This window comes from Neopsephotus bourkii, unplaced genomic scaffold, assembly GCF_033783945.1.
Source record: "Neopsephotus bourkii isolate Nb327-2 ecotype Australia unplaced genomic scaffold, CSIRO-AGI_Nbou_v1 NB_547, whole genome shotgun sequence".
NCBI lineage: Eukaryota > Metazoa > Chordata > Aves > Psittaciformes > Psittacidae > Neopsephotus > Neopsephotus bourkii.
In genome coordinates, this window is record NW_026901048.1 from 1,386,958 (window position 1) to 1,401,110 (window position 14,153).

General features: G+C 40.2%; 1 protein-coding gene across 1 annotated transcript in view; it reads left to right on the plus strand.

The window, feature by feature from the left end:
- Nucleotides 1-14,153, plus strand: part of LOC133211007 (glycerol-3-phosphate acyltransferase 3) — an 89,855-nt gene that overhangs the window by 75,450 nt on the left and 252 nt on the right. The gene's annotated exons all lie outside the window — the stretch shown is intronic.

Below are 14,153 nucleotides of genomic sequence, written 5' to 3' on the forward strand. Positions count from 1 at the left end.
GAATAAGGTCAGGCACACCAAAAACTGTTGAATAAAGCAAAAACGTATGAAAGATATATTCTCTGATGTTACTCATAATGAAGAAGGGTTATCTTGTGGTCAATACAGCACCATTATTTTTAAGTTAGAGGTACGACTGCTGAAAATATACAGGGGCCATAACAATTTACCTAACAGGATAGTGAAAAAGGGTTCACATAAAAAGCATGGTATGAAATAATACTCCCATTTAGATGATCACAGTTTATGGCAACTTCTAACTCTGAAACAATCCCAGTTTTGTTCAGCCCAGACTAGGGAGCCTCCCCAACATGAATGCACCACACCGTGAATTTGAAGTCACAACAAAATGACTAGAATATATGTTTTGAAATAATTTCTTGCTAAAAGCCCATATGTCAAGAAATGGCTCTTGGCCCAGCCATTTTGTGGGTCCACAAAAGCAGAAGCTCTTTGGCAACAACTTTAAACATGTTATAGTCAGAAACAACCTTACACAGTTTTTCTTATAGCACTGTATGGGGCCTATGGAAACAGCAGCTTCCTGAAAAAGGAAAATGCTTTTAAAAACATGCAAAACCCATGTAAGAAACAAATCGGTTCCCAGACGCTACAAGTTCCAACTGTCTTCCTTGTTTGCTCCTGAGCCTGGACTCTCCATAGCATACTTGTAATTGGAAAGGATTCATCTCCAGAAAATTTAGATGCCTGTACGTCTCACAGATGCCCAGGTATCTTTTGAATCAATGAAGAAACACTTCTAAATGGTGATTTGTCCAACACCTTTTAAGTGACTGACTTTAATGTTCCTCCCTCCCCCCAGCCAGCCACTAGTAGCAGGGAGCTCACTCAAAGGCCAGCTGAGAATAATTTGATCATTAGTGTCTAAGCAGAGCTCTTTCAGGCCCTGAGGACACCTGGAGCTTTAATTGCCCTAAGCCATCTAACCTGCCCTTTCTCACAAGCCCATGGGCTTGGGACTTTTATATAAACTCAAAACAAGAGGTGCAACTCTTTTCTGATGCATCTTGTGTTCTTTAGGTCAGTGCCTTTTTAGTGAAGGCTTTTTTTTAGGATTTCTGGGCTGTGGTTGGTCTTAGTTGCTGTTACCAACCTGCTCTGTTCTCTTCTTTTGAGTGCTGTGGTCTTCTCTGGCTCCTGAATTGCCTGACCCTGGAGTGTGTGCAGCTTTGCTCCTGCTGCTCTAACAGGTATTGCAAAATATGTTGCTAATGTAATTTTATGTTGTGTTTGTTACATTAATAAGAGCTTAAGGTATTTAGACTCTCATAGGTCATATTTGGCTTTGCTGAATTTCTAGAGCTTTTATAATTTATTTAGGCTTGAGAAGAAGGCAAATACAAATAGCATTCAAAACATCTGTTTGAAGAATTCTTATACAAAGATCATGCAGCTACAGCTTTAGTTCAAGTGTCTCTGATAGTCAATATATAATTAGATTGTACTTTTTCAGTCATGCAGAGCAATGCAGGGACACTCGTCCTGTTGTGGTTGCTGTACATTCCTTAGACCTGTTAGTGCAATACCTTTACTGAAACTGCTAACAGAGCTTCAGGTGGAGATACAGATTGCATTTATTTGTTGGTGAAGCAAACTAACGTTTTTGCTCATGTGATACTTTTAAACAGTTTCTAAATGGCATTATCATGCTCTGTGTGGTAATTGAAAAGCTTCTTATTGCATCAATTCAGTTTGACCCAGGAAAGCTCATATATTTCATCACACCAGCACATAGTCTTCAGGCTCCATGAGAGCCATGAAGATGATCTCCTTTGCCTGTATGGTGTGTCATCTCCCAAGGAAGTTCCACTTCTTGGGAAGGCTAGCTAGAAAATACCATTGATTGTCTTTATTAGATTTAATTTCCAGCTGTTTGTGACTGTCATAAGGGTCTGTTGCTTCATCTAACTTTGTGCTGGGAGTGTTAGGGCCTTCCTCGCATTTTATTAACTAAAGGTTATGTGTTTGGCAAAATTAACTGAAAACAGGAGCACCTGAATGTACATAGGGACACGCAGCCTGCGAAATGTGTTGGCCACAAGCTCTGTGCGCCCTCACGCACCCAGAATCTACCTAGTTTCTCTGTGCTCAAGGCTCTGTCCTTTGATGTGCCAGTCTTTGTCTGTTACCTGGTGCTCAGCCAGTGAGGGGAATGACCAAGATTTCCTTAGACTGAAATACTTGGTGAAAGCTGTGTGCTAATAAACGCTACTCATTTGGAAGGCGTTTATCTTAAAGCATCCTGCACAGATTGCTTGCCTATTTCATAAAGTAAACATTTTCAGTGTTTTCCTATGATCTTACCTGTTTGATCAGGCTATGGTTATTTACCTTGTAAATAAAATATAATAGCAATGGTCTGCTTATTGATTTGTAGGTGCACCTTTCTATTTTGTGTATTTGAATATCATAAGAGGAATTTCTAAGAACAGGGATGCATGCACCTATGATGCAAATGGGCAAATAGGCCTGTGCATCAACTGCCTTGGCTATGAAGGCCATTCAAGCTACTGAAAGAGCAGTCAGTTGTAGTATTACAAGAAAATGAAAGCCACCCACTCCACTAAATAAATAATCTTCCTGATGGGAGAATACCTGGGTGTTATTTTCTTTGTGTGCTTTGGGTAGCGTGATGCTGGTTTTGTTTGTTTGGGTTTTTTACTCCTTTGACCATTTCCTCCTGCTTAGAAAGATCATAAATAGTTATGCAGAGAAATTATATCTATGATTTTGTTGCTTATACTTCTGGCTATTTTGGATGAGTTTAGTACAGTATTAGGTGGGATTTCTTCATAGTCCAGCTAGAATTTCAAATCTGATTTTGAAGTGATTTTTTTTTTTTTTTTTTAAGTCCAGATGTTGCCAAGTATTGGTGTCCCATTGCAAATTTTCTCATGCTAGGTGTTTGCTTGATGCTGGAGTAAAAAAGTGGATTTGAAGAGCAGTGGTAAACTCAAATTTCACTTTTCTGAAAATAAGCATGCGATTTTTAAGGAAAAGCTTGCAAGTTAAGTAATTGCTGGTTTTTGGTTGTTATGTTTGGTTTTGGTTTGATATTTTTTTTGTGGGTTTTTTTGTTTGTTTTTGTTTTGTTTGGGTTGTTTTTTTTTTTTTCTCTAGGGCTTGCAAAATAAGAGCAAGGACATAAACTGTTTTTCTACTATTTTAACCCCCCATACTTCTTTTTGTATAGATATTTGAGTTTGAATATTGCAGTTGAGCAATATTGAGAGCAATTTGAGACTAAATTATTAACATTCATCTTTGAGCGACTCACTGGGAATCAAGTGGCTTATCTCCTGTGGAATGGCTTGTGAACCATAAGTTTTACAGCACAGCTCACCTCCTCTTCACATTCACTGCTTGGGTTTTTTTGATTAACTTCTGCTTGTGTAGAGTCTTTGATTAGGGAATGGACCTTAAGTGTTTGCGTATTGACTGGAGCATCTTAAACCCATATTGTTTTGCTCTTTAAGTGGGGGCTGAATTAAACCAGCTTCTTGGGTAGCTGAGTTAGTGTTTAATACTGCCACGGGCCTTCTTCTAACATAGATGTACGAAAGATAGCTACCTGTGCAGGCGCTGACCCCTCTAATATCCTATTGTGAAAACAGGTATTATCCTCCCTTCTAAGAAGCAGAGGAAATAAGGAGGTAGTGGAACTCAATGCAATCCCTTTCCTCCAAAGAGGACGTGGGAAGGCCAAGGAAGCTTTAAGTAAGTTATATAAATTGACTAAACCCAGCAGAGTAAGAGGTGCTTTGATTTACTGATTAATTTCTTCTAAGAGTTTTGGGGGTTACCTCAAATTTACAATGGGTTTTCACTTCCCTGTGCTTGTTGCATATTTCTGCTCATTCTTGAGTCTTACGCATCTGTATTATCTTCCAGCTCCCAGATGTCCTGGCTCTTTCTCCTTTTCTTCTTTGCTTTGTCAGTATGCTTTTCCATTGCCACAGCCTCAGGGAAAGCTACATGAACTTTGCTCCTAACATTTCTGCCTTTGAAAATCCATTAATCCTGGCATAGCTTTCCAAAATAGATGTTTCTCTCCCACCCTTCTCTCAGTAAGAAGCTGAGATGACAAATTGAGGACTAACCAACTTATTTTTTTTTTATTTCACACAGCTGGAAATGAGCCTGGTGCTCATCAATATTTTTATTTACAATATCAGCTGTTTCCTGGACAGTGCTTATAGGTTTTGACTCTATAATGCTACAGGTGAACTCAACAAAACCTAATAGCTCCTTCCACTGGTGAGGAAATCCTACCCTATAAACACACAATGAACAGAAAGCAGCACTGTGTTTGTAACTATGCTCTGCTTCTGCTTCTTAAAGCAATGGCGAAAAAATTTGTCCCAAATGCTAAAATTAATTTTAATGAGCTCTACCTAGTGAGGCCCTTATCTCATTCCATAGTAAATAGGTTGCTGTTGGCTATGTGATTAGGAGTGCTCTCAATGTTATTCAGTGCGATTTCCCACCCCCCACCCACCAATTTAATTCATTCACTGAATCCACAATTCAGTATTTCTGATGTCAGACTTAATTCCCATAGAGGCCATTGTGGCCTCAAAAGCATTGAACTGTGGCCTTACTGAATGAATCAGGCAGGAGAAATAGGGATAATAATCGAGAAGGAAAGTGTGTATTTGTACATGGATCATCATAATTGATAATAGCTGAAAGGCAAATGCAGAAGAAATACATTAAGTTTTTAATGAGGATTTGGAGTAGCAGTTCCCTAACCACGCTGCAGGAGTAATTACTCATCAGAGCTAGAACTTGGGGATTATGGTAACATGGTTTTGTGAAAACGAGCAGAACTTTAAAAAAACCCAACCCACCTCTTTAATCAGTGTTTCCCTTTGACAGCAGGTGCTTTAGCCCTGCCAGGACATTTTTACTATGAAGTCAGTTCAGCATCAAAGATCTAAATGATGCATAGTATTTCATGGCTAGCTCTGTGGTTTGAATGTTATGACTGATCGGGGCAGAAGAAATGCCTTTTCATTCCACTGTGATAGTACAGGAAAGTCTCATGTTGTGTGGAAAGAAATGACCTTCTTTTTATACCCTTTCCCCTTCACCACACATCTAAAGTTTTTCCCCCTACTGTTAACACAGTTTAGTCTAAACAATAAGCACCATAGGCAGGCTGTACAAAGATCAGTCCAGTTCCCATGTTTATTAGCCTGAGAGATCTGGACTTTCCTTGGAGAGAAAGGGAGGCATCAGCAGCCTTCAACCTTCAGGAGTCTGCCTACTCTAACAAATATCCCGCTGATGGTATTGAGCTGTGTGGTTTCAAACTTTTTCTTCTTGGACTAGCTGAAAGGAGCAGATGGCAGAAATTCTTCTTTTTGTATAAACTAGGTCTCAAACCAGGCTAAAGCTTGGGCTTTAGACTATGGGTCATTGTGCCCTCTGGGCATGCAGAAGGGATGTGGCCAAACATTTAAGTACACAAGAAGTGTTATGAACATCCAGGATAAGTGAGAACTGGTCTGTGTGCTCTTGAGAAACCCTGAGTCTAAATAGGAGGGAAAAATTTGAGTTGCTTACCTGGCACAAATATTCCTGTCTGATATGTTAATTGAGAACCTGTCTCTTGGTGTTGTAGCACATCACTTCCTCGACTGTAGATACGCTGACCTGGCTGGTGTAGGGTCAGTCTATGATAGAGGCCAGTAGAGCAATTGGATTACCATGGGATTGCTATATTTATTTTTTTTCATCTTTTATTTCTATAACTTCTAATAGGAATGCACATGGTAGAACATTGTTTATGTGTGGGGCCTACAGTAAGAGGGGTGTTTGTTTGAATTAGTCAAAGCAGGAAAGATTCATGTTTAAAATCAAACATCTGGGTATGACCAAGATGACATTTCTAACAGAAGATTCAGTGTTAAAGGTATATATTTATAAATACTGAGGATAATGGGACATGTGTAGATCTAGCTCTACGGGATATGTATGAAGTGTCATGGTTTTATTTGGACAGAGGTTTGGTGATTATCAACACTAGAGCCATTTATTAAGTTTGAAAGTAAATCAATAACAAATTGGAATTCTATTTATTTTGTGATCACTTTCCTGCACCTAACATTCCAATAAGGTGTAGCGGAACACCTGCAGGACTGTCACAGATACCAGATATGAGACACACATGCACACTTTCCACAGTTGCTTTCATGAAATAGACTGCTAAAATAAGGAATTTTCAGAGGAGAATGAGCAGGAGACTCCCAACAGAAAGGAATATCCAGTGCAAGATGTAGGGCTCAGCTGATGGATGCCAATGGAAATGGAAGCTCTGTGGTAAGGTACTTGTGTGGTCTGCTTAGTAATCCTGTTTTAAATGCCTTGAAGCTTTTGCAAGTGCTGGGAATGACATTTGCTTCTTATTGTTTTGATATTTTTGAAAGCTGCTAAATATGCAGAGTGCTACCCCAAACCAAGAGCAGCATTCTGCTCTTGAATTGCTGTCAATGATCACCACAGTGCTGAAGACCACATCAGAAAATAATGACACCAAAAATTGAAACCTGTCTGTTCTTACTGGCAAGTTACACCAGTACACCAGTTACACTTTTGGTGTACAGGCGGAACAAAGAAAGTGATTTGAGAAGATGGGCCTCTGAGGGCAGCTCTTGCTTGGGTACGTTGTGTTTCTTTGAGGATGGCTTGTCCCCAGGTAGTAAGTGTAAATCTTGTGGGAGGTTAATACTGTTGTACTCGGTACAGATATATCTTTCCATTCTTTTCGTTTTGCACAGTTTCACCATGATGCTGTGGCAGGCAAGACTTGACATTGTGATTCCCCTGGAGATGAGAGCATGATCTTATCACAGACTATGGACATGGCTTCAGCTGAGCTCATGAAATGTGTGCTGTGCTTGTGAATGCATAAGAATTAACACTCCTTGTTACATACCAAAAAAGGGAAAGAAAATACAGCTGTAATACTTGCAGCCTGCAAGCTGCTTTGGGATCTGTGGCAAGTTTGAACAAAAGTTTTGCGTGCAATAGAAGGATTCAGGTTCAGCAACTGAAACTTACCATTGGGCCTGAAACGACTGAGCCAAAATCTGAGATCCTGATCTCTACGGATACCACTGTAGCATCCAAACGCAAATCCCTTGGCACAGATCCCTCTCTCTGTGAGTGTGCACTCAAAAAGGTGGGAAATATTTCATAGTCTTAATAATACTACTCTAATTAAAAACAAAGCTCAAGGAAAGAGTCCAGGCACAGAGAAAAGACTAATTGCTTCGAACCAGTTAAGAAAGCACAATGACCCTGAAATAATCAATCTACAAGAATCCCTGGTGTGTTTTTTTTTTAGATTTTCCTAAAGGTCCTTCAACCTTTGATCATGCTACTGCTGGTCAGCAGGTGGAATTGTGTGCTGTATTTGTGAGTTTTGTGGTCTGACTTTGTCACTGTGAACTAGAAGCTGCCAGATGAACTGTATTTTGTTTCACTGAGCTGCTTAAAGAGAGGTCTGGTGTACTGCATATAGACCACTGCTAAGCTGATGATTCAACATGAGAATAGGTGGTCCTGCCTTCTGCTTTGAGAGCTTACTGCTTAGGAAGTGGAAGATGAGGCTAATGTCATCAGTATGGCAACCCTTGTGCCTAATGGTCAGTGATATTGGGTGAGGGGATCCAGATGTTAAAAGCTAGACATGGTTATTCTGTGGAAATGCATGTGGCAGTGATGTACACAGCTGAGTTCAGATTGTGTATGTACGCAGGTGCAATGTGAATCTCATTAGTTACACAGTGGTATTACCCATGTTATTTAATCTAAGTGGCTTTGTAACTGTACTGCAATCATGAAGTGGCATAGGGTTTAAATGTATCTAGAATAATAACACTGGATGTGTATAACAGCATATATGATTTCCAGTAGAGAAGAAATCTCAGTACTGTAACTTGGTGCTATAGCAGGCAGTGAGAACTGCTTTCAGGACTAATGCCATGGTGTTTACTTTCCTCCGTGCTCAGGGAGGCAGAATCTTTACCTGAATGGAGAAAATGGCTGGGGGGAGTTTGTTAGGAAAGCAAACAACCTGTTACCAATGGATTTGTCTTTTCTGGTTGAGGTGTTGGAAAACTCTCTCATGCCCAAAAAGTGATGTGATGGTTATATACGTCTTAAGCTGTGAGGTTTATTTGGCAAGAGGATGGTGTCAGTCATGTAAGCAGTGTGCTCAGGTAGCCTTAGTCTTGCCTGGTGAGGACTCTGTAGTTAGGGATTGTATTAAAGCACTTCCGGCTGTAACTGTGTCGCCTTAGTAAGCATTGGCTGGTGGGCAGGAGGGTGACAGGCTCTAACTTTACTTGAGGAATAAGTTGATGCCTCTCAGCCAACAATTGCAAAAGCTTTAATGGGAATGTTGGCTCATTGAGAAGTACGTGACTAGGTGCACTGCCATAAGAGCTGTGATGAGGTGCTCTGTTAGCCCCACCTTTTTGCAAACCAAAGTTGTATTTGTTAAAGGAGGAATGGGTAAAGGGTTTCCTTCTCTGCCAAAGTTGCCATGTTGGAAGAGTACAGCACACAGTGAAATATGAAAATACAAATAGCTCAGAGCCAACAAAGCATTTAGTTGAAAAGGAATTAAAAAAAAAATGTTCTCCTGTAGAGCAAGCAGGATATGTTCTGGACCTGTCTTTCCTGTGACCTACAGGATTTTAAGAGAAGAGCTTCAGAATTTTATTGGCATTGCCACTATTAGACGAACTTTTCTTTCCCTTCTCCCCAGACTGGGGTCAGCTTTAAAGAGAGCATTAAGTGAATGGCTAATGGAATTAAGGGTATAATAATAGAAGGATATAGTGAGACAATTGTATTAACAAGAAATAAATCATGTTGAGTGTAAGGTAAGTGTTTTTTAATTGATTGATGGGAAGGATGCTCCATAGGTTTTTTCGAGGACTAACAGCCACTTGCCTTCCCATCTTCAGTAAAAAGCCAAAAGGGAAAAAGAGATAAGAAAATTATGCAGTGGGGAGATAAATTATTCAGAGAAGATGGCCATTTTGTGCTGACATCACTAATGTGAAAAAGCATTAAATCTTTGACACTAGCTGCATTCCTCAGAGGTTGTGGTGGTTGGAAGGAAGTATTAGAGATTCCAGCTAGAACACTACTTCAACTTCCCTGGATGCTTTAAGTGGCTTTCCAAGGTGATCTAGCAAGTAAAGACTCAGCAAGGACTGTAGGTACTCTGACTTTTTATTTATTTATTTATTTATATTTTTCCAGTGACTTCATCTCTAGTGAGCACAGCCTTAGTGTTCTATGTAATATGGTCTGGAGATACAGGTAGTTTACTCAGTGGTTTATAGAATCGCAGAATGGAGAGGACCTTAAGATCATCTACTTCCAAACCCCTGCCATGGGCAGGGACACCTCACACTAAACCATGTCACCCAAGACTCTGTCCAGCCTGACCTTGAATACTGCCAGGGGTAGAGCATTCGCCATTTCTCTGGGCAACCTGTTCTAGTGCAGCACCACCCTCACAGTAAAGAGCTTTTTCCTTGTGTCTGACCTAAACTTCTCCTGTTGAAGTTTTAGCCCGTTACCCCCTGTCCTATCACTACAGTCCCTCATGAAGAGTCCCTCCCCAGCATCCCTATAGGCCCCCTTCAGATACTGGAAGGCTGCTATGAGGTCTCCACGCAGCCTTCTCTTCTCCAGGCTGAACAGCCCAAACTTTCTCAGCCTGCCTTTATACGGGAGGTGTTCCAGGTCCGTTATCATGCTTGTGGCCCTCCTCTGGACTTGTTCCAACAGTTCCATGTCCTTTTTATGTTGAGGACACCAGAAAAAATGAAAGCACATGAAAGCCGTTGGCTATTTTAACTGTGGACCTTAAATCTTGTGTGTACATAACTGCACTGAAAAAAGGTAGATGGGCATGTTAAGTGTAAAGTGAAGCTTTTGGGGCCAAATCTTCACACTCTGGAAATCATCTGATTTTACAAATAGAATCATGGTGCCAAGTTTGCACTTTTTCAGGACCTGCTTTTTTTTCAGTCAGGAGGAGCAAAAATTAGGTCCTAAGCTGATGTGATACAACTGAAATAAAAACTTTGTGAAAAGGCAGTTAAGGATGGCTACCAGAGGTCTATAGAGTGTGAGGGAAGGGAGAGAGGTTGAGAGCTAACTTCATAAACTTTTTTCCTTTTTTTTTTTTTTAGTTGAGAACTTTTAAGCACTGCAGTTAAAGGGCCTTTCATTGTCAGTAATTCAGCAGGACCTTCTTCATGATGCAGGATCTTAAATCTGACCCCATTTGCCTCCTCAGGACTTTAATCAGATCTCTCCCCAACAATTCCCCCACCTGTCCTGTGCCTCTGCGTTGCAGCTGGCAGTCTGCACTATCAGAGATGTCTGTGTGAAAGTCTGTCTCTGCTGGTGGGCAGCATGGAGAAACCACTTCAGGAGCCTCATTGCTTATGTATTGTGCTCTAATACTTTTCCATCAGAGAGGCTGTAGTGGGAGAGAAGGCTACTGCATAGAGCAGTACTCACTTCATTAGAAAGAAAGAATTTCATAGACTTTGAGAAATATTTTTGAAATCTTAATGCTGCGGAAACCATAGGAAAATTCAGTGCATATCAGTGAATTTAGGTTCACTGTATTTTTCACACAGAAGTTTAAGAAGTTGTGGTGACCCATTGAACTGCTCAGAGATGGTCAGCATCAAATAGGGGAACTCCTGGCTTCTTTCACCACTTAGACCACAGGCCTCAAGTACAACCCCTTAGTGAGTGTCAATAATTGAGTTAATGTGTCCCTTAAGAGTTCAAAACTCTGGATCAGTCTCACTAGGCAACTTGAATGTACCTGTGGTGTTGCTGTTTGTAACTGACCTGAATTACATGTGAACACACACTGTTTTCAAATGAAGAAACAAACTTGTGTAGATCGTTGTTTGTATAGCTTTCCAATAAAGGAAATAAAAAACCCTGGTAAAATGCAATCAAAAGCAAACTGAGAACTCTAAATAGCTTTTTAATTTTTTTGGAAGGCAGTATCTTGTTCTACAGGTAATTTTTCAGCAATAGACACAAAACTTGCTAAGTAAGCAGCTTTGGATATTGCTGTTGTCCCTGAAAAGAGGGATCAGCTGTGCTGTTGCTGTCCTGCAGCTTTAGAACTCCCTAAATGCTTGTCTTTGCATTAGTGGTGTTCTGTGGTCAGTCTGTCATTGACTTGTCAGTAGCCAATCACACCAGTTTTGGACCATACTGTGGTGTCATTTGCTGTAAATTAATTTACTTTTGCCATTAACTACAGACAGTATGCGGTCAATTCAATTTTGTCCATTAAAGACAATAACCTTAGCCAAGCTCTTTGATGCTATTCTTAGTTCACCCCTTGGGACTACTCTACTTACATCTCCAGAGGTACTGGTAAATTTATATTATCATTCCTTGTCTAATATTCATGATTTGTTGGCTTGCTTTAATACATGGACAGTTAAGCCTATATGCAACGATTCTTGCACAAAGTAATCTCAGAGATGTGAAAGTTCTGGGTGGAGAAAGCAGAATGCAGTGGAAATGAAATTGCAGGGATATATCCTCTTGCATAAGAGAAGACTTAAGCTGTATATAAAAAGTAGCAAACGTGTGAAGGACATCTGTCTACCAATGTGCTGTGGAGTATTTTCTGTCCCTCTGAAGGATTAATGCCCCAAAGCCTAGCCTGCTATAGAAAGAGGATATGATTGCGAATAGGAATTTGTCTAGTTTGGAAAGAGATCATCTTTGTTTCCTTGCTCGCAGGCTGACAAAGATGACTAGTTTTATCGCAAAATATGGTGGGGCTTCCTGGGTTGTTTGGCACATTCTTAGAATATCCCACAAGCTGTGTATGTACTTAGATGCTCTACTAATGGGGATTATACTGCAAATAACTTTGTAAACACCTTGTTTAAAGGGTACTTATTATAACAATAAAAAAATCAAGACTCATGTGGTTTGTGACTCTTCTATGGTTTCATCAGATATGGGAGAATCTTCCAACCTGTTTACTTTGGTTTCTTTTATATGCAAAGATGGCTGGGAGAAAGAAGGAAATAAAGAAACTGAAATTTCTTTGTGTCCTGTCCATCTTTACTCCTCTAGACTCAGGTTCTCCTATAAATCATCATACCCAAGTTCCCTACAAGTTGTTTCCTCTCTCGTCTGACATGATGAAAAAGGGTGTGTTATTGCTTGGGTAGAGCTAGAGATTGAGTGTTACATGTCTTTGTGATTGTCCGTGATTTACCTTGAATAGCCAAGTGTTTGGTATTGGTCTTACAAAGCAGCCTTTTGCATATTAGCTGTTGATAGTGTGTATACATAGTAGGTACTTTCAGAAGTCATGTTTTCCACTAGTGATTTAGAGAACTAGAAACTGTATTGAATAGTACATAACTTCTTGTGGTAATACGTTCACTTTTTCTTCTGCTTGTCCAGTTCAGTGAAGAAATGGCTTTGGCTCAGACCTCTTTGTAACAATGTTAGTTTTTTCTTTATAAGACCTTCTTATTTAGAAACTGGATCAAACACTGGCTTGCTTAATGAAAAAACCCAATTAAATGGAAGGCACTTGTGACTTTGCAGTCTGGCCTCTAAAAGGGAGGAAGATACATGCAAGTTAATATGGAAGTAACATCTGTGAAGGATGCTACTCTGTTCCTCCAAGAGCACACGTGTGCTGCTCTGTATGTGGTGTAGAAACACTGTGCAATACTTGCTGGTTTTTGGTTGTTTGTGTAAAATTAAAAGATGATATGAAGTATTACGCATTGGTAGTGCTGTACAGTTTTGGACAGACTGAACAGAAAGATCCTGTTTTCCAGTTGGGAGGTCTCAGCACACAGGGGAGTGGAGAAAAGCACCATAGTGCTGGAGAATATGGCAAAGTCTGAACTATCAGTCTCTGAAAAACAGGAAAGCAAAGCTGATTTATGTGATGCCTTGGCCAACACAAGGAACAGAGGCTGAATGCTAATTGAGAAACTTGAACAGGCAAGAGACGATTGGAAAAATATCTCCATTTCTTTGGGTTAATGCAGTATGTTAGCCTTTCACCCCTTGAGACAGTAGGATCAATTCAGGTTTGGGTCACAAGTGGAAATGAGGTTAGTGAGCTCAGGCTAATCTCCAGTGGACATTTGTCTACATTATGAAGTCATTGTGTGATATGGTAGGAATGGCCAGCAGCGATTTCAGGGAGGCTAGGGCAGTCAAGAGAGCCTCAGCAGCCGTACTTGGACATAGACATTATCTTTGTTCTGTTCAAAGCTGATTCTTCCCAAATACTTTGTCTTATTGCTATGTCAAAAGAACCCAAACCCCTGAACTTGCAGTAAGGTCTACTGTAGTGCTATCCAAAGCAAAGCTTCTCTTGAAATTACTGCTGTGGCTGAAATCTGACCAGTACGCACTCTAAATGCTTAAGCAAGTACTGGTGGAAGGTAATACTGGCTTTCAAAATACTATGACTTCTACCACTAACAGTAACTTCAAAGCATGGGGCTTTTGACAAATAGAAATGCGAAAACAACGCTATCTCCAGGGAACCAATACCTAAGGTATGAAACTAGTGGTGATAGAGAAGTCATAATGTTGGGACTTGGCCATGTGATGGTGGTTAAAGGGCATTGTCCTGCAGTACATCAGCCTCTGAGACCACTGTTACCATTTGTGGAGCTGACGAAGAAGAGTGGACAGGGCGAAATTATGGTGTGAGGTCAAGTTTTCATGAAGTGTTGTGGTGGATGTGTGAGATCATTTGAATGGGTGATACTTTTCAGTGATTAGGATGGACAAAAGAGGCTGTGGGAGATAAGAGGGTAAATAGTAACTTTGAATTTTTAAGCAGAGGAAGTAGACATATAGATGTTGCACAAATGAGCAAGGGGTGGATCAAAAGATTAATAGATGACAATCTTTGATAGGCTCCAAAGGGGTTTGTTGTTCATGTTGGTGGGTCTGAGATGAAAAATAAATACCACAATTTTGCATTCTAGCAATTGCCAATTCAGGGTGGAAGTTGTGGGCAGCTAAATTAATGTGATGAGTTAGTAGCTTGATCAGTCTCCTGGCAT